This window comes from Oryzias latipes, chromosome 13, assembly GCF_053564925.1.
Source record: "Oryzias latipes strain Hd-rR chromosome 13, Olatipes_Hd-rR_3.1".
Lineage (NCBI taxonomy): Eukaryota > Metazoa > Chordata > Actinopteri > Beloniformes > Adrianichthyidae > Oryzias > Oryzias latipes.
Genome location: NC_136249.1, coordinates 20,478,270 through 20,499,450, shown reverse-complemented (window position 1 = coordinate 20,499,450; position 21,181 = coordinate 20,478,270). Strand labels below are relative to the sequence as shown.

General features: G+C 39.0%; 1 protein-coding gene across 4 annotated transcripts in view; it reads left to right on the top strand.

Annotated features, from left to right (window-relative positions):
- grik4 (glutamate receptor, ionotropic, kainate 4) overlaps positions 1–21,181 on the top strand; it is a 382,863-nt gene that overhangs the window by 35,359 nt on the left and 326,323 nt on the right. Inside the window, exon 2 of one of the 4 annotated variants that reach the window (XM_078930071.1) lies at positions 3,633–3,693. The exons of the other annotated variants lie outside the window; for them this stretch is intronic. The gene's annotated coding sequence lies outside the window, so the exon portion shown is untranslated. The remainder of the gene's footprint in view (positions 1–3,632; positions 3,694–21,181) is intronic. 4 annotated transcript variants of the gene reach the window in all.

The following is a 21,181-nucleotide window of genomic DNA, read 5'->3' as shown; positions in this document are numbered from 1 at the left end:
CACGGTAGTGAGTTTCAGTGGATAAAAGCAATTTCATTTTAAAACAATGTGCAGAATCAGAATTTTGCTCAGTCTGCCTGAGGGACAGACACAAAAAGCTATACTGTGAGGCAACTAATATGCCCGCCATGGCAAAGAAAGGTAATAAACACACATAGGTGTTGACTTGAAAATAGCATATAAACTTATGTGGAGGGTAAAAATGTAATTTAAGGAAAGGCTCCTACTCCTTAGCGCAACATAAAATATTCCCTCGCAGCTTAAATTTAGAAAAACAGTTTAACGAGAAGCATGGCTCAATATTACCAATGTCAGCCTCAAATAAAAACTTTATCAGGAATAAAACTTTGAAGACTACTTCTAAAGGTACTGAGGCTGTCCGCCTCCAAAACCCAAGCTGGGAGCTGTTTCCCTGAGAGAAGACTCCTGGAACTGAAGGCTTTGCTCAGTGGAAAGTTAAGAGAATTCATTTAGGGATGAAAGAAATAATGTATGTCTGAATGTCAGCTTTTTCCTTTCATCTTTAACACACAAGCTTAAATAAAAAAATGTGGGGTGAAATCTCATAGCTAGCATCTAAAATATCAAAAATATAAAAAAATTACATAACTCCTTCATACAAGCATAATATTTTGTCAATAAGAATTATGATTTCTTTCTTCTGTTTTTATATAGGGCTTGGTATTTTCCCTAAGTGTTATTTAGTAGCACGTGCTTTTTTATTGTCCAAGGCAGACCATATGTATTGTGCTCTGTTTTAGCTCTGCAGGCTCAAGGACACACCCTGGCCTTGTATTACAGTATTGATTGAATTGACAGTGCAGCCACATTTCCTCAGAGACTTATTGTACATTATACCCTGACAAAATATGAAGAAGAGGTGATTTGTGTGTTTACAGTGTATGTAATGCAGGTGGGACACTGTGCACTTCTCCTCTCTTAAAAGGGTCTAGATGACAACAGAGGTGCGATAAATGAAGGGAAAACTTTGCCATGCCACTGTCTCTGCTTGAGTTATGTCCCTTAAGTAATTGCCAACATGCTTTAGCAATAAATCACAGAAAAAAACTTCTTGATGAATCTTTTTTGAACACTTGTGTGATGTGCTAGTTCATAATAATTAAAGTCACTGTCTAAAGTCACAGTTAACCCCCTTTTTTCTATGTTCCTAATTTTTTATAACCTCAGTTCCTTTTTTATGAACTTTTTCTTTGGTTCCTCTGTCAACAACTATTTGGTAACTGCCTACAAAAGAACTTCACTGATTATAAATTGTGTTTAAGAGTCAGACAGTGTCCTGGCATGGGTTTGTAAGAGTAATTAGTCCTTCACTTACTGTTGGTCTTGCTCTGAACTAGGGGCTATTATTTACTTCCTCTCTGTCTTTTACTCTACAATTTGAATTCAGCATGAATGCAAAGAAGGCAAAAAAAGGAAAGCAAATGAGCACAAAACACTAGACAGCCAGCAGTTAAACACTTTAATTGAAAATATGTCCAAATATTCACACTTACATGATTTGAGGTTAAGAATGAAAATCCTTTTGCATCTACTGGTTGCTGAAACACAAGTACAACCTACAAACTTTGATAAGGAGAAAGAAGTTTTTTATTTTCTGTTTCTCCATTTCTTCTAAAAATCTCCCAAAAAGGTAAGGCCAAAAGAGGAATCAATAGCTCTTATATTTGGTTGGGTTTAACACCCGAGGTCTTCTCGGCAACACTCCAGCGAAATGAAACCAATGCAGTCGCCCTTTTCTGTGATACGGACGTCGCCATGTTGGAGCCAGACAACAGTGATTGGTCTGAAAGGGTCTGAGTCAACGTTTCTATGGGAACTACTGTCACCAGTAGAATGAGTAAGCTTGTTGGTAGTCCACAGCCCTTCCACTAAAAGCGAACTTGGGAGAACCTGTCAGTCAAACGTTTGAAGGAGGGGCCAGCAGACCCCACCTGCTTTTACTGAGGCATCTGATGGCCCAGTTTATAACTTGAATAACTTGTGATAAAGAAACAGTATCCCATAAAAAACAAAACAAAAACATTAGATTAGCAAGAAAATGTTAAGAAAAGGTATCAGAGCAGCAAAAATTGTTATTTCGACAAATACAATGACTGAGTAATAGCTGTTTATTTCTCAATAGAAGTCTATGGGATTTTGACTTCTTAGAGCCAGCAGGTACTTTCTGTTTAGAACGTGAGAGGGGAGGGATCGCTCAGTTCAGTTAGCGTCATCACAGTAATGTTTGTTTTAGAGGTATTAGTCTTTTTTTGTTTTTTCATGTTGCAAACAAGTTTGGGCGTTTACAAGTAGTAGCGTGAATACGCTGACGAGGTTATCGCTTCTATTGAGGCTAATAAGTTCTACAATTATTGTGAACAAAGTTAAAGTCTGACAAACTTTTCTCTGACTCTTTTGCTCAATTCGCGTTATTACGCTTTATGTATATGACACAATTGTCTGTGGGTCTCATAAACCGGTGAGCTGTATAGTGCTGAATATATGGTAGCTTTTATCAAATAAAAGTATTTGTATGCCTTTTTGGGTTTTTGGCAGGGGGGTGTCATTCCTTAAAATCACATTTGCATTAAAAATGGGTACGTAACTAAATCATTTTAGTAAAAAGGCATGTATTATTTTAATACTGAATGCATAACTCTACTGAACTTTTTCTGAAATTTAGTATTTAGTCCTTTCTTTTTGTCTTAAAATGTACAATTTATGTTCAGTTCCACATACATTTATTACTAAAGCCCCTTTCTGGCATCGACACAAACATTTACTACAATACTAGTATATAATCCCTTTTGCCATTTAAAAAAAAGTCCAGAAAGAGAACCCTGGTAAACACCAAGACAAACAGTAAAATGAGAAGAAAACTATCCAGTCACTAAATAATCAAAACATTTGAACGAGCTTGCTAAAGCATGAAGCAGCAGGCAGCACCTTCTCTCTCTGAACTAGGGTTTTAATCCATCCTGGACAAGATCAGTTTATTACTGTTAAACACCCACCACCCCCCTTCAGTGTATTGAATTTTCTGTGTTGAGTCTGCTAGTCTCCACCATGAGCCGGTGAAGCATTTATTCTTCTTCATCTCTTTCCAACCATCTTCCCATCTACTATCTCTATTCTCTTTCACTCCATCAGTCCCCCCCTTATATCCTACAAGCGCTTTCTGTTCAGTGACTCAATTACATCACGCTCCTAAAAACCGATATCAATGTGTGTCCCTAAGATCAACCATAAAGTCCAGATTTTCATTATAGATATGCCCTACATATGAAAGTATTGTTAAAAAAAAAAAAGGGCCCATCAATTTTTTCATCTAATTCTGGAAGCTTAAATTAATTGAACGGTGGAATGATCAAAATGTGGAAGAGGATGTTTAACAGAGAGAAAAGGAGAGCTGAAACGGGCATTACTTGGTGGCTGCAGACTTCCACTTACATTTTCCCCTCGTCAGCTCTACCAATTGACATAGCCTAGCTAGTTGCTGCTGATGGGGCTCAAAGCGAATGTAGTGGGAGTAAAGCGTCACTCCTAAGGACAGGCAAGAGAAACAGCAGCAGCGGCCCCTGATTAACTCTTGGGCAGGAACCACTAATGATTTATTTATTTGTAAATTACAGAGTGCTGAGAGTGCTGGGCTCCATTGATAACAAAACCCAAGAGCGAGGGAAGAAGGGGCAGGTAGGCTTTGAAATGGAACCGTTGCTCCCACCTCACTGTTTGTTCCTGTCTGTTATATATTTCTCTGTGTGACACACAGATGGAGAAAGGATTTAACTTAATTGTCATTACAAAAAATTCAACTGGTCGTTTGACTTCTGGTAAAAGCAGCAACATAAGATTTCTGCTAAGGCTAAGAATGTTTGACTACCGTACATTTTTGAACTTCCTCTTTTAGTGAACTGAGATGCTTTGTGCAAGAAATGAACTTAAACTGGAAAACATTTTTTTTTTTTTTTAGATTTTTTGAAATTTGAAATTAAAATTGTTCAGCAAGTGTTACACACCTTTGTATTTGAAACATCTGCTGGATGTCTTTGTCTGAACAGAATATGACTTTGGAGCCTGGAGTGGGAGATTCTGTCGAGACTCCTTATTACAGGCTCTTTATACACTTGAAAGCACACAGAAAATACTCAGCTCTTGATAGAATTAGTGGTGATCAAAATACTTTGACATGATGCATTCTGAGGCGATGGCTCTGTTTTTGGCAAGCCAACAAGAAAATGAGGGAGTTGGGTTGTTAAGATCCTTGGCTTTGTCTGTATTAATTCAGTGAATCTGCAACATTTGACTTTGGCCTCTCACATTTGTACTGACTTCTGAGGAAAGAATCCACAAAGACCTTGCAAAAATGTTGGGATTTTTGGAAAATTTAAAGGTGGCAGTGGGTTGAGTAGCCATCTTTCAACAGATTGTCAGTGAGATTAACTAATAAGTATAACAGTTACTTTGTCTTTGGGGAAGACATTTATCCTTTTAATGCTTTTAATGTGGAGAAAATGTGTGTGTTGCCATAGCCAAAATTAAAGCATGTACTAAAAACCCTTTAACTTAAGGTAAGCAGTTTTTACACACATACTAAATATCATAAATACAGTTCAAAGTTGACTGAGGCGCAGCCATGTAGGCGCACCTTCATCAGGGTGGGTGTAGATGGATTACAGTATGGGGGGGGGGGGGCATTGGTGACAAAAAAGGTCGGATCTCAACAGTGCTTAATAAAATGTGTACATACAAGACAAAAACGACACCATTTAAACACAGAAGCATATATGTAGACAACAGCACAGTAGGTGAAGCTCAATCAAGAACTTTTATTTTTATTCAAAGTGGGTTATGTAACTCATACAGATCGCTGTGTGAAAATATTACATGACCAGTTCCTGATAAGCCGTTTTCCAAGGTTTAGGGTTTATTTATGTTCAAAGAAGTGCTGGCCTATAAGTGACCCCTTAATGGAGAATATCACAGTAAAATCAAATTGGAAGACCATTTTTCATGCAATCCAGCCATTGAGAGTGAGGCGCATAATTTTAATTGGCATACAGTCGCACTCTAACAGCTTATTTAACCAGTGGATGTGGTGAGCAAGTAGTCCATTACAGTATGTTCAATGAGTGTCTGGTTAAAGAAGGGTTACAGCAGCAGAGTGAGACATGACTATGGGTAAAAGAGTTTCAAAACATATTGCAATTATGGAAATAGAACCCAAAACAACCCTAACATAAGGATACCAATACTTTTTCCTCTGCCACAAGCTCTTAGACTTTTATTTATTCATTTTGTTTATTTGAATGGGACTATGCACGACAATGAACAGGCAAAATTTGCCATTAATGCATCAAATTTGCACAGTGCTATTTTCTATCTGTTGCAAGTATTACCTTATTTTTCAGAGTATAAATCAGCTTTTTTGCATAGTTTTGCTGAGGATGCAACTTATGATCAGGTGCAACTTATATGGGATTTAAAAAAAAAAAAATAGCAACAGCAATGTTGCTATTTTTTACTCACGGCAACGCAGAAGAAGAAGCGCTGCTCAGTCTAACTGGTGAACTGGTTTACATGTCCACAAAAATCTGATAACTGGGAGTAGTTGTGCAAATAAACTATGGAAATGTTACAGTCAGAAAATCATGGTCTACTTTCTTGTCAATTATCTGATTTACTACAGAGAATTACATACATATGTGGATAATGTCACTTCCAAAAACATGATTCCAGTGACTTCCTGATTTTATCTTTATCAAACAGGTGCTGGTGTGCCTGACATAACTTGAATCAAGTTGCATATTTTCAGAAAAAAGTAGTTTTGTTTTCTCTGTTTATTTGAAAAGCGTGCCTGCGCATGCTCTTGCATAAGAGCAACAATCTGGTGAAAGCATTTGGTGAATTGTAATTAGACTGTGGGGGGAATGTAAGCAGATCTTTTAACCTGCTGGTAAGTGGAAGGATCTGAACAGGGGCCTAAACACAGCAGATGCCCTCTCTGGCACTGAGATTCAGGCTTGTTGATTTAAGCCTTTTGGTCATAATTCAAAATCTAGACAGCCAAACGTCTCCCTTCCTCTTGTGCCGACTCTGTTCACCCCTGTAGAGGAAAGTCATCCCCTCTTTTGCTCTTGCTTGAAGTCTTCGTTCTTGTCTTGCCTTTGCAAAAACACAGTAGCATCCCACTCACTATTTGTGCGTATCTCTATCCTTCAGCTCTTACTCTGTACCTTTCTCATTCCTTCCTTTAGTTTTCTAAGCATTCTAAACAACAGTGTGTCATGTTTTAAGATGAAGGTGAGTCTTTTTCTGTCGGTTTGTAAAAAAGATAGTTTTTGTTCATTGGAGGGTTGAAAACTGCTCAACAAAACATGAAAGTGCTTTTAATTAGGGAGAGAGTACCAGGCTGTTGGAGGATCTAGGTGTCAGCTAGAGCTCTTTCTGTGAAGAGCTGTCGGTTTTCTGAAACCCACAATATTAATTGACTTTACAAGGCAAATTTACTGTCCCTCAGCAAATTACTGTGCGCTCGCAAATCAAAAACGGTGTCCGTGGGTGCGTCCACTTCTGCGGGCGAGGTACTAAAACTGTGGTAATTTATAAACAGAGCTGCTTCTTGCACATCTCAGTAATTACTAGATCAGTCAAAATTATGAAAGAGTTGCCAACGAAGAGACTTATTGATAATTACAAGTCTGTAATTCACGAATGGCTTGTTGCTTATTTCACCACAGGGCATAAAGAAACGAGCCTAATTAGCTGTTTAAGCAAAGCATTTAATATGGCTTTTGACATTAGAGAGTAAAGACATTTTCACTGTTGATATTATATCATTTTATTCTAACCATAAAAAGCAAAAAAACACAATATCACAAACCTCTCATACAAAAGTGTGCAGACAGACCAAGCTGGATAACACAACACCTGAAACTAGATGACACACTTGCCTGATGATATGTAGGCAGCCACATGCATAAGTCAAAACGCCAGTGTCCCTGTTCCTCTGATCACAGTTTGTGATCAGACATGTTAAAGATCCACTCCAATAAAAAGTGTATTTTTTTTAACATATTTTTGTGGCATTTTTCTCATGATTGAGGACAGAAAAGACATTGGGCTCAAAACTGTATTGCTGGACAGGGCGCCCACAAATTAAGAAGCGAATTTCTATTGAACTTCCGCTGCTTTGCAGACACTTTGTCCTTGAAAAGGGCAATGATCTTCTTTGTCTGAAAACAACATAATCATAATTAAAAGACCACTGATAATGTCAAAAAGATGATCCGAGGGGTCTTTAAGCTACTGTCTTTTAATTTTGGGTCTCTTTTTCTTCCATTTACTTCACAGTAAAAAGAAAAATCCACAAAATGATATTGTCTGATTTTTAAAGAATTCATTTGTAAATTATGGTGGAAAATAAGTATTTGGTCACCTACAAACAAGCGAGATTTCCAGCTCTCACAGACCTGTAACTTCTCCTGTAAGAGGATCCTCTGTCCTCCACTCATCTGTATTAATGCCTGTCCACAACCTCAACCAGTCACATTCCAAACTCCACTATGGCCAAGACCGAAGAGCTGTCTGAGGACACCAGAAACAAAACTGTTGACCTGCAACAGTCTAGGAAGACTGAATCTGCAACAGGTAAATAGCTTGATGGGAAGAAATCAACTGTGGGAGCAATTATTATAAAATGGAAGACATACAAGACCACTGATAATCTCACTCCATTCTGAGGATTTCTGCAAGATCTCCAATGATCACAAGAACGGTGAGCAAAAATCCCAAAACCACACTTCCCAAAACTACACTGCTTTAGAGGAGATCTGCATGGAGGAAGGGGCCAAAATACCAGCAACAGTTCAGACAGACACGATGTTGCATGCAGAGGTAGTCCTGGCCAAACATCAAACAGCAACACTTTCTATATATTTAACATTTTTAAGTCAGACTATCTCGCTAGACAAATTCCCATATAGATAAATTCCTGTGTAACTACACTGCCACCCTCACGTTTCACTGTTAAGCCTTAATATTCCATGCTTTAGTGTTGACTCTCTCTCAAAAAATTCTAGACCCAAAGTGAATGATTTATCTTGTAGACAATTTTTATATAACTATTAATGAGATTAATAAACATTTTTATTGGATGCATTATGATTGATTTGTGGTTTTTTAAACTTTAAGTCTAAAAAGTGCTTGTTGAGAAAAATACTCATAACTCTGGAATATGCTTTTTCTTACTCTTATCGTCCTAACTACCACAGCAGCTCATGTTCTTCATGAAGTATTGTTATGCAGTAACCTTTAGATATTGTTAGATAATTCCATGGAGTTTCTTTTTTACTTTTGTTTTTACAAGTAATCTCCATATGAGGTCATGATGCAAATGTGCAGAAAGATTGAAGTTTTGTTGTCAACATGTTGATTTTTTTCCCCCCTAACATAAGTTCTAATCATGTTCAAGCTGTTACTGGGGTTTTTATACTCCAGGTGAACATAGTTGTCCTACAGTCATCAAAGGTTTTCAAAATAAAAGAAAAAAAGCTTACCGGTAATTTGCTTTTATTGCAAAGAGTTTATTTTTATTAAATTGTATCAAATGCTTAAAGAGCTTTGCTGAAGCCAGTATGGGAAGTGTGATGATAAGCCAGTATTTTCATCTTTCCCTTATCTATCCAGATAAAATTTGGATCATCATGATTATGGGTGTTCTCCCAGTGTGGGTGTGCCTTCATCAGTCTTTGCAGACAGGACGCCGATTGAGTTCAAGCCAGTGTCATGTTTAATCGAGTTGTGCAGCAAATTAATACCTGCTCAAATAAGTTCTTTGTTAATGGGTCCAATGGGACCTTCACACACCCACACATTTTTTTTAACCTTGATTAAATGCAAAATTCAATTTTCACCATGTACACCAGAATACCCAAGTACTTAACTTGCATTATACAACCCTAGAGAAAAGTCTTAATTTTGCTTTAATATGACCTCAAATTATTTGTCCAAAATGTGGGTGCAGTATTTCTAGGGCTCTTTTAAGTCAAAAATCCTTTATACAGCAGTAATGGGTCTTTTAAAGGAGAAAATAGGAACATGGTAGAAAATTAAATTCAAGACAAACTAAACAAAGCAACATTTATTTACAGTATAACTTGTCATAGAGAGCAAGCATACAAAAATACTAAACATTTTTGTTCTTTGAGTCGAAGATTTTTTAGTCACTTTATATGACTGTAACAGTTTATTCTAAGTTTTTTAAGTGCAAAGAAAAACACAGTTGTTTGAACACATCTAACCAATGAGGAGTGAAAAATATTAAAAGCAAATGATAGTGAAGTGGTAAATATGTGAGCTATGCAACTGGAGGGCAGTGTTAAATGAAATACTCTTAGACTTTATTTCTTGAGTTGTTCAGACCATTTAAAGTCAACTGAGGAGGTTGTAACAAAAATGCATTTGTTTGTGAAGCCGTTAAAAAGCTGTCGTGTCATTAGTAAGTAATGATGCCATTAAAGCAGATTCATAGTTTATTCAGGAGAAAGACAAAATGCCTCAATAAATGACACATACACTCAAAGACTTTCAAGTTGGAATTTAAACAACCAGTTTTTCTAAAGCATGCTACATTTGTCTCCCTTTAAAAAAAAAACCCACCCAAACCTCTCTTTCAAAACGTGTGGTTTAGTGGCACTGATCCACACCACATTCACATGTCACCTCCTTGAGTCCACTGGAGACTGAGTATGACCTACTTTCTAGCGTTAAATTACCTGTTGTTCATCAAAATAATTGTCTTCAAGTGAAAAGTGGGTGAATGGTGGAGGTGGGGAGGGGGTGGTTAAAATATTATTTGAGGTACCACAAACTTCCTATCTTGTCAGACAATCAAATACGTCAAATGCTTGACCTGTCACAAGATTGGTGATTACCGAGACTGGGCATGCTGCTCTCAATCAGTCATGCCTACTAACAGTCAACTGTCAGCTGTCGGCTCCAGATTTTCAGGGCTGAAGAACAAAGCAGGACTCCAAGGACTTTCAGAGTTTAGGCACCCAGTAATGCAATAATACGATTAGTCCTTTAATAACATTTTAGGACAGCAGGTAAGCAGGTCATTTTCTCGTCTTGGTGTCTTCTGGAACACCATTTGAATGTTCTGATTTAAAGACAACAGCATTTTAATTGTAGATGTCAAAAGTCCAGATCCATCCATCCGTTTTCTGAACCCGCTTAATCCATTCTGGAGTCACGGGGTTGCTGGAGCCTATCTTACCCACTATTGGACAAAGTCGGGGTACAGCCTGGATGGGCTACCAGTCCATTGCAGAGCCACACAACCACAAAAACACGTTTATACCCATGGACAATGTAGAGACACCAATATTTGTGAATCTCATTGTGTCATGTTATTTTCTTTTTAATTGATGTTTTTGCTTGATGGGTAATTCAATTGTTCTTGTATTTGGGTTGTGTTTAGTCTGTTTCCACATGCTCCTTTCGTGTTCACACCGTGTTTCAGTTTCAGTCCCCTCATTTACTTCTCATTCTTTTTACAAGATTCTTGTTTCCAGTACTTCATGTCCTCACCTCCTCTATTGAGTTGTGTTTTAGTTTTTTTTGGTTTTACTCAAATTTTCTTTTTAATGTTATATCACATTTAGGTGTATTCTTCACATTGGGTTCCATCCTGTTCTAAAGTCTGTCTCTTGCTTTTAGGGCCGTTGTCATCATTCCTTACAAACAACTTTTTTGACTGCTAAGTTTTTTATTTGACTCGCTTCCATCACTACTGTCGATTTACAATAATTATGTGCGCATTAACCCTCCTTGTGTTTAATTTTTTGTCACGTCAACACCACAAAACTGTCCTACCTGGCTCACCTATGTTGTCACCCACAGTGTGACTCTTGTTTACAGACATGCTGTCACTCTCATTCTGTTTGATTTCTCTTTCCTCCAGCCTCATTAAAAAAGGTTCTCTGTTTTTTGCAGCAGGGGTTGGAGCTCAACATGAGATGCATCTAGTGGCATAGAACTCATTAGGGTAGAATAATCGCTACATTGCAAAAATAATTCAAGAAAAGTAAATTATGACATTGATTAAACTCCCTTAGAGGTGTTACATTTCTCTGTGTGTTTTTGTGCTTGTTAGAAAAAAGAGAAGAAATATTTAGAGATGCGGAAAAAATGGAAACCAGCTTTTCTTTTTAATACAGAAATAGGAAGAAAAGCACGAGTGCCTCAACTATCAGCCTGTAAAGAAAGATAGCTGTTTCCTTGTTTAAAGGCCTTTTCACCGTGTCTCTGTCCTCCAAACTAGTCCAGCTAACATTTACTCATAAGTTTCATCCCCCCAAAAGCTCACCTCATTTGCATGTGCAAACAGATCATGTTTGCACATGAACTGTTAAACAGTAGTGCATACAGATAATGACCCATAGTTAAAAAAGGGTAACACGCTTTACATGTGAAACATTTGGGTAAATGAAGTTACTTTTTTATTTAGAGTGTAGGTGAGCTACCCTCAAATTTAATAAAATTCATGTGTGCATACGTGTGTGTTAGATATGATTGAATTCCTTGAGCAGGCAAAACAAAAAGAGCTAATTGACTGATTTTTGTGAAGTCTTTGTAACCGTGGGCACCGACAAGCTTTGAGATGACATATATGGGACATTGAATGCTGATATTACAATGTATTTATAGAAGGATGGTGGTAAACATTTACCAGACACTGAGGAAAAGGTATTGGCTCCACTTGAAACATGCACTTGCTGTTTATGCTGCTTTTGCAGAGGACTTTGTTCCAATATTGCTCAAGATTTTTGTTGTGTTACTAATGTTACATTGGGGGTATGATGGTCTGTGGGCTAGCGGGAGAGAGTGTAAACAAAGGGATGATGGGAAATGGGGGCAGGTTTACTTTTACTCTGCGCTAACTCGGAGGAAAATTTCTGATAAACTACGGCTGCTCTGCACAGACTTTGTCCTTGAAAACAAAAACAACACAGGTTTTTGGGTTTTGGCTAAAAACGGCATAATTATTATGAGAAGACCACTTGGAACACTTTTACAATAGGTCAAAAGATGATAGGAGAGGGACTTTCAGACAGTTGTGGCTTATTCAGGTGGACGATTTATGGACATAGGCTGGGACAGAACATTTTCAAAAGTCACGTAAAAAAATGATTTAATGAACTTTTGTTTTTTTGGCAATATCACAGTGACTTTTTGATTAGTATTTATTCATTTTTTCCATCATATTTTCGAGAGGATGTGTGACTGCTGCTCCAATGAGATTCTCCCTGCGATTAAGTCAGGTCTCTGGTGGCCAATTCATGTGTGAAAATGATATCTCATGCTCCCTCAACCATTCTAACAAATTGAGCTCAAGGAATCCTGGCTGTGTCATCCCAGAATATGCCTTCTCTAACATGCCAGGCAAAAGAGGTGTACTGATGGACCAATCTGGTTGTGCAGTGCGTTCCATTCTCTGACCTTTTTCATTCATAGCTGGAATATTAATGACTGTTGCTCTTGTCCTGTTGCTTAAGTGCAATATCTCTTGGTGGCTATCATAAATATTTTCCAGATAAAATAAAGCTGAAGAACATAAAAGTGCTTATTAACAAGCTCTCCAAACACCTGAACCGTTCATTTTAATTTTGATAAAGTGCATTAATTAATGAAAATGTACTAAAGCTCATCACAGCATAATCAGACATCATTAGAGCATCTGGGCAAAGGTGAATGTTTCCTTTCATGTGATAGTACATCATTTTCTCCAAGCACAGAAGTGTGCATACACACGCACACACACACACACACGCACAGAGGTTTGCACTACTCCTCCAACGCTCACAGAGAGAGAGTTTGATAGCCAGAAAGGTGGTTAGATGTCAGTCTTTCAAAATTTCATTGGATCAAAAACTTTAAACTTTAATGTGAACAAATTGAATAACTTTGTAAATATTTATTCAGAATTGTAACTTATATACTGTATGTGTTTTCCTCATTAAGAATGGTAAATAGTAAATACTTGTATTTACAGCCTTTTTCCTTTCTTCCTCAAAGGCCCAAGGCACTTTACAGTCATAGTCCAAGTCACGCATTCACACGCACATTCCCACACTGGTGGCAGCTCCACTGCTGAACACTAGCGCCAGCCTTCTACCAGGGTCAAGGTGGGGTGCCCAAGGACACTTCGACACTGGGCGGGCAAGGCGGGAATCGAACCTGCAACATTCCGATCGGATGTTGACTGCCCTACCAACTTTAAGATCCAAAAGTTTGGTGCTTGTTTTCCTTTGGAACACACCTCTCAGTGGACATGTACATTTTTCCTCAGCTCAGACATGGGCACATTCGTGGCTATTGCGAGAATTTTGCACTAATTGCCACTGCAAAGCTTGGTGACATTCACACAGTCACGCTAATCCAGCTGAGACGTGCCTGATGTGGTACAAAACTGAAGGGGCTTTCAGATATGAGTTGTAGACCTGTAAACTCACAGAGCAGGGATGCCATGTATTTGCCTTTGCTGGTGTGAGTTTGTGGATATGCACGTAGCAAGTGTTTAAGTAATTATGCGTGCATTATCTGTATCCATGCCTAAGCCTGCATAAACTTAATTACTATTTACATGTAATTGCAATATTAATTTCAGTCAGACAACAATGTCGCTACAAACTGATCGATTAAGTGTTTTACCCGGGGTTTCACTTTGTGCATTTCATTACATCTAAACAGGCGACAAGAGCTTGATGGATTACAAATTGTGGTTTGTGCTGTCTTCACTTAGCAAACAACAATTTTTCAAGGTCTGACTCAATAAAAGCAGCTTTCTTTTGTTTGTGTTATCCGATAATATTCTGTTTCACACTGATCTATATTCACCAGACATGTCCAAAGTCCGGTCCGTGGGCCAAATGGGGTCCACGTTCAAATTTCCACTTGCCCACGGGCTTCTGTCATAAAATTAGTGATCTTTTGTGAAGAAATGAAAAGTATAAAATTGAAATAAAATTTTCATTTAGTGTTTCATTTGCATTTAATGTTATGTAAGTTTTCAAAGAATGCAGACCCTCACACATTTTCAACTCATTAAATCAGGCCCTCTTTGCAAAAGGTTTGGAGACACCTATGACATAAACCTAAGATTTGCAGCTATTCTAATGAGTTGTGCCTGCGTTTAATTGTGTTATTGGCAATAAAACATGACAGCGTCCACAATCTGGCGGTAATGCATCAAGCCTCAGTGCATCAACAGGATCTGACCAAAATGCTGACAATTTCTGATACAAATTAAATATTAATTGATGCTGAAACCGTTTTGAAGATAAAACATATGAAAATACAAAAATCTTAAATTGTTTTCACTGTTGCTGATCCACAAAACCGCAGATGTAGGTGAAATAAATAGAACACATTTAATGCATGTCTATGTCTGTGCTTATATACACTCAACTGACATGTTTTAAATTATGATATGTTGAATGCTTAGATGAATTTTCCACTCATCCCATGTGACCTAGAGGTGTGCAGTCATGGCACACGGTGGAAGGAAAAAAAAGCAGAATAGACACATTTACATCTGTGTCCCACTCCTGTCATTTACAAATTGCAGTGGTGGGTTTGTACGTGTCCCAAAGGGCTGCTCCTCCGACAGTACTGTAGTTCATTTATAACTTTTTTTTTTCTGCTGTGGTGACACTCTGATGAATGTTACTAGCCAACAGTTGCTGATGCCAAGCAGAATAACCACACTGAGTCTATTTAAAAATCAGCAGGAACAGTCATGTTGCCATCCATGTCATCTTGTACCTGCGCTCATAAAGATTCTGGGCTTCTTTTTACCCATGCTATATTGACCAGAAGCCTTTTTATTTTCAAAGAGAATACCTTTTCTTGACCCTTTATTGATAGTTTTCACTCAGTGTTATTAAGAGTTCCCTAGTGCCAGTAAGCCTTCTCAAGGCCTAATTCTTTTACACATTTAATGAGAACACATTAGAATATCAGAGCACATTTTTAGTGAGGCTTGATCTTGGGGTCTTTTCTAACTGCTAATCATAACCAACATCTCTAAAAAAGCCCAGTTTCAAATTGACTTTGGAAAGGCCAGTAGAGTTTGGTTTTTTTTTGTAGATTCTTTCAATGCCGTAATATAGAACTAATGAGAATCTTGAGTCTCTAACGATGTAATTGAAGTCAGCTCAAAGGTTTCAATGACTCTAGATGTCACTTTACATTATAGCCCCTTAGTGGGCGTACACACCCACACATCTACACACATACATTGCAGAGCCTCATTGAGCAACTGGCACATGCGGACATTGGTCTCTTTCCTGCCATTAACCACATACCTGGAGTGCTTGGCAGTAGTAATGATGCTTGACTTTAGCACCCACTGACTGGCTTCGAGTGCCAAGCATCAATCTACCCAACAAGGATTTAGCAGCTGTATACGCATCTCTTGCCTTTTAGGTAAATCTAAAGTGATGCTGAATGCGTTGCATTATGTCTAACAGGGCCAGCTTAGTTATTTTACTGGAGGTAGACAAAGTGGGGGAACATTTTTCATTTCAAAGTGAAAGTTGTGGCAAAATCTGGCTTAAAATTCCTGACAATTAAAAAAAGAAAAAGTTGTAACCAGCAGGAAACCAAAAAATAATTTGATCATCTTTTTTAAATTCCTCTTAGATTGGACTGTATAATCCACTTAACTAATTTATTTGGTTGATTGGCTCCTGGTGGTTCAGGGAGGCTTTCAGGAGCTGACATGATTTAGAAGTACAACAATTTTATACGGGCTAAAATATTTCTGATTATTTGATAGTGTCTGATAACTTAATTTTCTATGATTGTTTCCAAAAAATTTCTTTTTTTTTTTTTTTTTTTTTTAACTTGTCCTGTCCAACAGCTAGGCAAACAGATGAGAGCTGAGGGCCTCTTGTGTTGGACATATTTTATTCTAACAAGAGGGGTTATTCATCTTCAGACAAACCAAAGGTATGTCTGAATAAACCCCTTTTGTAATTGAGGCCAAACTTTATTAATTTCAATCATGTTTGAAAATCTTTGGTGTTGGACCGGACGGAAAAGGAAAGAGGGGAACAAGAGAGAGGGGGGGGTAGGAGGGTGATAATAGGAGGGGAAGGGGGGTAAGACCATGAAGCAGCATAGAGCAGACAGGTTTACTGGTTGTTTATCGTTACGGTACGGTTCAAATGTAGTACAAAAAGGGCGGGGCCTGTTCACACACACTCAAATATTATCAACACACCTGCTAGCCGCAGAAATGTCCACATGTCAACATGCACACAAAACAGATAGTGTTCACGAACGCATACCTATGCCTTTAAACCAACTAGTGTGAAATCTTTCATTCATTCAATCATGCAAACTATTAGTGCAAAGGTGAGCTAACACCTGTGCTCAGGTGAGTGTTTATGTTCTTCTAAAATGGATGGTGGAATGTGAAAAGAAGGAGGAGGAGCGCCCAGCCACCCCCACACCCATACCCCCGCCGCAGCAGCAGCGGCAGCCGGAATTCCCCCAGCGCCACCGGGAACAGGCAGGGAACAACCGCCCCCCGGGCGACCAAGACCGCCACCCAGGCCAGGGCCAGCAGGACCGCCGCGAGGCCCCCAGAGCCAGAGAGCAGGGAGGCGCAGAGGGAAAGAGAGCGCCGCCCCAGCCCAGCCAGGAAAGCAGCCCCCCGCCGCGCCGGAAGAGCCCAACGCAGGGCCCCACCGGAGAGGGACGCCCACAGCCCCAGACGAGCACCCCACCACCACCCAGGAGTTCCGGGCATCCCCCCGCCCCGACCCCAGGTACGAGCCAGGACCCCCCAAGGGAGACCCGCTCCGCACTCCAGGCAGCCACCCACCCGGCCCATGGTTGGTCCAGGTAGGAGCAAGGCAGGGGCCCGCCGCCCCCGCCCAGGAGGGGGGAACCCCGGGGAAAAAAGGGCGGCCCATAAGGGATGTTATAAATATGGCCCGACCAGGCTCGGCCATGTTGGAAGTTTGGCGGGGCCCAGCGCCCAGGGGCAAGGACCAGGACCCACCCCCCAGGGACACGAACACCCCCGGCTCAGGTGTAATATGAACCCCCCCACCGCGCGGAGAGAGCACCGCCGGGCCCAGGGAGCCGGCACCCAAGGGACACGGCCGCCATCGCCAAGAGGCCCGCACCCCCCACCAGGGACGGGGTAGGGGACGGATGGACCCAGGTCCCACCTTCCTTGTAAAATGTGTGTGCGTGTATGGGTGTTTGAGAGGGTGTTTGTGTGCATGTGTGTGTGTTTATGTTTGAATGTATATATTGAAGGGGGAGGGGTGTGTGTACTAAGGGGGGTGCAGTTAAAATTGGCGAGTAGGGCACTAAGGGGACATCTCCTGATTACTCACAGTGATGTCCCCTCACCCTCCACACCAAGGGGCCCTAAATGTCTAAGGTGCGGTTAAAATTGGCGGGTAGGGTGCCAGCCAAAAAATTTCTTAAAGCTTAATTAATAGGACAACATTACTCTGTTTTCAAAAATTTAGTTTTCCGTACTATCTTTTTGCTGCTTTTATGTATATTTAGTTATTTATTTTTTAACTTGATTTTTTGATATTAACATAAAGTCAAACTGCAAAACAGCAGTTGCACAATGCTTTTAGTGACAGCTAATTTGCAGCACTTGTTCCTAGATGGGCTTTAAATAAAGAATAGGAATTGGTAAATAAATACTGAGTGACAGATAAAAAAAAGGGATGGTAAAAGTTTATAAAAAACAGTTTGAAACAAATACAGTCAATAAGAACAATAAAGGGATGAGAGCACACAACCATTCAACCTGTTCAAGCATGCATGCATTGCTGCGGCTGGCACAAAACACATTTGTTTTGTAAAAATGCTAAAGCTGGTCACATACTTTGGATTGATGGGGAGCAAATTCCAAAATGTATGCTACTTTCACAGTTTGGACTAAAGAGGTTTAACAGAAAAATAATTTACAGTTTAGTTGAGGCTGATCTGGTAGCTTTAGAGTTTACATACATATTTGATTAGGGGATTGGATGCAAATTCTTTTAAATGTATACTTATCATCTTTGAAAGCAAACAGACACAAAAACCAAGTCAGCTGGACAGAAATGCTATGGACTTTTCTGATTTTTCCCACACAGAAAACATCAGTAAAGTTTAGCCTTCATACCATTCTCTATTTCAGTGTTTTTCAACCTTTTTTGAGCCACGGCACACTTTAACCTTGACAAAAATCCCGCGGCACACCAGCATCCCAAAAAAAAAAAAAGCAGAAACTCATAGTCTGTTTTGATCTACAGCCCCCCCCCCCCGGCAATCTGACGTGCATTTTTGTGATAATTGTGGCAGAAAAAGCAGGAAGTTGCAGATGTTTTTCTAAAAGATGTAATAAAAGTTAAGTTACATACAAACTGTATGTTCGTTGTGTTTTCAAGACGCTGTCCCTTTAAGCCAATGCATCATGGGAGATGTAGTGTGAAAACTGCCAGAAAACGGCAGAAAGACTCGCGTCTCTGAGTTTCATGGTTTTGTTCACTTGTTCCACGGTCTGATACCGGATTCTGTGGAAAGTTACACCGCTAAAGACGAGCTTTAGCTGGTGTTTTTGTCGGAACTGACTGAGTTATGAGCTAAATTGGAACAAGGAAGTGGAGACTTTAACCACTTCTGATTGGTCAGACTGATGACATGTGATTAAGCCTTCAAGAATGATTGGTGGAGTCGTGGAGACAGTAAAAGCTGCGGGACTTTTCCTTACACAGTTATAGCTGCAGCTATTTCGCGTTACCGTCATTCTTATCAAAATGTCTTTAATAGAATCAAATAAACACAACGAAAAAAGTATTTTATGATCGTTTATATTCCTAACTACTCAGTGTTTTATCAGGACCTGTTTGGATGAACAAAGAGCTGATTTCCTGGAGATGGTTAATGTTTTTAGATCAGTTAATGAGGGCAATTTTCCACGGCACACTTGACCATCTCCCACGGCACACTAGTGTGCCGCGGCACACTGGTTGAAAAACACTGCTCTATTTGACTCAATGATAAATGTGCACAACATGCTTGACTGATGAAATTTCCCAACACAGTTTGGCTACATTCACACTGCAGGGCTTAATGCTCAATTCGGATTTTTTGAAAAAATCCGAATTTTTGCAAGACCGTTCACATTTCCAAGTAAATCCGAACTTTTGTGGTCTCCAGTGTGATCGTGAGACGACCCAAAACCCTTAATTAGCTGATTAAAATCAAATTTTGGAGTCAAGTCCTTCATTTGTTTACTACATCAATTGATCTGATCAGAACTGGATTATGACAACTATGAAAAAAAATAAAATGAAATAACTCAGTAGGGATGGCATTATATAAGTTTGCTTCTTCCCACTCCTTTTCAAGCTATAAAAGAAAATTGACTTTATTTAATCGTATTTAATTAATGTAATGTGAGCTAAGTGTGCATTGTATGCATTATTGCAAAAATCTCTATTTATATGAAGTAATTACACAGTTATTTTTCGTCTTAAATTTACTGTATGTTAATTCTTTTTTGTTTTTGTTGTTAATCAATTTATTTTACTATTTCTGTAACAGTTTTTTGTTTTATTGCCTACAATCAATGATTGAAATAAACCCATAAATCAAATCAAATCCCCAACCAATTAATAATGATGTTTCAATTCACTGTTGCACTTGAACCTTTAATAAAACTTTTCTTAAGTTTTAAAAGTCAGATGTGCAGGTCATTGGAACCTTTGGTGATCAGCGTGGGCCCCTTTAGCAAAAAAAAAAAAAAATCACACCATCAATAGTGACAACCAAGGCATGGGAGCTTAGGTTCAATTGTACATCTATTTAGAGTGCAAAAGTAAAGCAAATTGTTGCTGAAACGTCTTTGAGTCTAAAAGCATTGACTTGGTGGGAGTCCCATATTGTACTGGATCAGAGGAGGCCACCGTGCTCTGAAAAGTGACAATGTCTAGGGACGCTCAGGTTTAAAGTGGCATTAACCATAGAGATGGTTTGAAGATGCAAATAAGTAGGGATCTGATAGTGAGAGAAAGAAAGAGCCATGCCAGCAACAGTAACAGCTGACACTGTTTTCTCTGTTCATTTAGAGCACTTGCTCTTACTACAGCTCATTGTTTGTTTTCTGTGTCCCAGATTGCCCCTCTCCAACAGATAGCATTGATTTTTTGTTGCAATGAAAGCAAATAACAAAATTCAGAGGCAAAATTTCCACAGATTTGGCGGTTTAGGTAGAGCCCCCCTGGAGCCCAACCAATTGTGTTGCATCCTGATAAATATCATCTCTGGTAGTGAAAAAAAATACAACTTGTATCGTTTACCGAATTACTCAGACTCATTAATATTTACATTTTGATATTTCACAGTTTCTGACACTGTCAGTCAGTGTGGGGGACCCAAAATTTAATTCATTTTCCAAGTATCGCAATTCCATCATGAATTCTTTTTAGAAGCAAGTCTGCAAATTGTATAAGTCTTGAAAGCAATGCCTTACCATGAGATATTACATGTGGCAGGGCAATTTCCATCTCGAGCAGGAGCAGCCCCAGTAGTGTGACGTTTAATTTTTGCATGTGATTGCAAACGATTTTTTTTTTCTGAAAGGAACTTGGTCCTTGGACTTTGTCAAATCAGCTTTAGAAGAACTGGCACCTTTTCCATAAACGATGTGGGAAATAGAGAACAATTATTAAAGCTTTGTGTATATTATATACATTATATATCATATAATTTCTGGATTCCTCTGTGTAATAGGAAGAAAAGTGGGCATACATCACAAAAGATGTAAACCCTCTAGGTTGCTGATTGCTTGAAACATGCATTTTACGAGTCCTTGATTTGCAAGTTGTGAGTGGCAATCTCAGAGAAAGCTAGTTTTGCTTTATATTTGTGCACATATTATAAGCAGCAGCCTCTGTGCTACTGCACTGCTCTGTTTCAATTCATTCTTTTTTCCTGACCAATTTCTTTTTCTTTGTGCCATGACACAGACAGGAAATAAGTTTCTGGAAAAAGAAGCAGCACCCTCGATAGCAACTCATTACCCACTAAATAGCACCAGATTAATTACAATGACAGTGACAGATGGCTTCTTACTGGATCACTGAGATGG